This window comes from Cebus imitator, unplaced genomic scaffold, assembly GCF_001604975.1.
Source record: "Cebus imitator isolate Cc_AM_T3 unplaced genomic scaffold, Cebus_imitator-1.0 Scaffold18, whole genome shotgun sequence".
NCBI classification, from domain to species: domain Eukaryota; kingdom Metazoa; phylum Chordata; class Mammalia; order Primates; family Cebidae; genus Cebus; species Cebus imitator.
Genome location: NW_016107333.1, coordinates 11250157 through 11251617, shown reverse-complemented (window position 1 = coordinate 11251617; position 1461 = coordinate 11250157).

Here is a 1461-nt window from a genome sequence, read left to right as displayed (position 1 = left end):
ATCAGTATTATCAGTAGGGGAAACTGAGGCGGAGATAGGTTAAGTAACTTGCTTGAAGTCACACTGAATACATGGAAAATCTCTGATTCAAATCCAGGCAGTGTGGCTCCCAAGTCTATCCTGAGAGTAGGAGCCGGGGGATTCTTCGTGGAGCAGACAGACACGGGTGAGAAGTACAAGTCAGCCCAAAGACCTAGGGGTGACTTGTGGCCCCCAGTAGCCTGCCTTTGCTCAGGAGGCCAAGTCTCCCTGCAGAGCGCACTGCCACATGGGGACATAAGAGGGATCGGCGGATGGCATTAAGGCATCTCTTTAAACTTGTTTGTTTATGGAAAGAAAGTTCAGGCCAGCTGCTGAAAACCTGTATTTTATGGGTAATTTTTCAATTTATTTCACACTGGTATTAAAAAAACAACCACCCAACCCACCGTGGAGGCTGTGATTCCACCGGGGTTGGTGAGGGCGGGTGGCTGGCTTGAAGCAGCTCCTTTGTCTGCCTGAGCATCCCACAGGAACAAGGCTGTTTGCCCTCCCTTGGGAAAAAACAGGTAAAACAAAGAACAAAGGTGGGTTTGCAGAAGTTTTTATTTAAGAGAAGAACAAGAAGGAGTCCTGAGGAAGGAAGAGGGTGGGGAGTTCGATGCCTCTGTTTTATACACAACAAAACGGAGGCAGCGATAATCAAAGTTACCAGTGAGAACTTACTCTGGGTTAGGTGCTGTTCCATGTTTCACCTGTACTACCTTCTAGATTGTCATGAGAATTAGTAATGTATTGTCTTGGTTTGGGGTTGCCAGAAGCCAACCCTGAGACAAAGATTTGAATTCAAGAAATGTATTTGGGAATTGATCCCAAGGAACATAGCATGGAGCATAAGGAGTGAAACAGGAAGGGCAGGCAGCCCATGAAGGGCAGGTTATCCAGACAGCACTGTGGACAACTGCCCTCTGAAGTCAGCATGGCAGGGCCGGGGAGTTCTAGGAGACAGCATGGCAGGAGACGACGTGGCATGTCTTATGCATCGGCCCATCCTGCCCATTCAATAGAGAGCTGGGGTTATTTGTCCATCACTGAACATCTCCATTGTACTGAGTCCATTAGCAAAGTTTTCTTCCCTGATAACTGTATTTTTCATTTCTAAAGCTTCTATTTGGTCCTTTTATGTGACTTCCATTTCTTTGCTGAGATTTTCTGTTTTCCTTTGTTTCAAGAGATTTCATAATTTCCTGCCAAAGCAGTTTTATGATGGCTGCTTTAAAATCCTTGTCAGACAATTTCAACATCTGAGTCATCTTGGTATTAGCATCAGTTGAAACTTTAGGTCCTATTTTATACTTTACTTTAGCAGGCAGTTCTCCTGTTTAAGCATAGCGTGTAAATTCTCACTTAACTTTTGGGGGCTTTAGGTCCACGCCAATGCCAGTAAAGTTGTTGAAATCCTTGCAATTCTTTTTTCTTTTT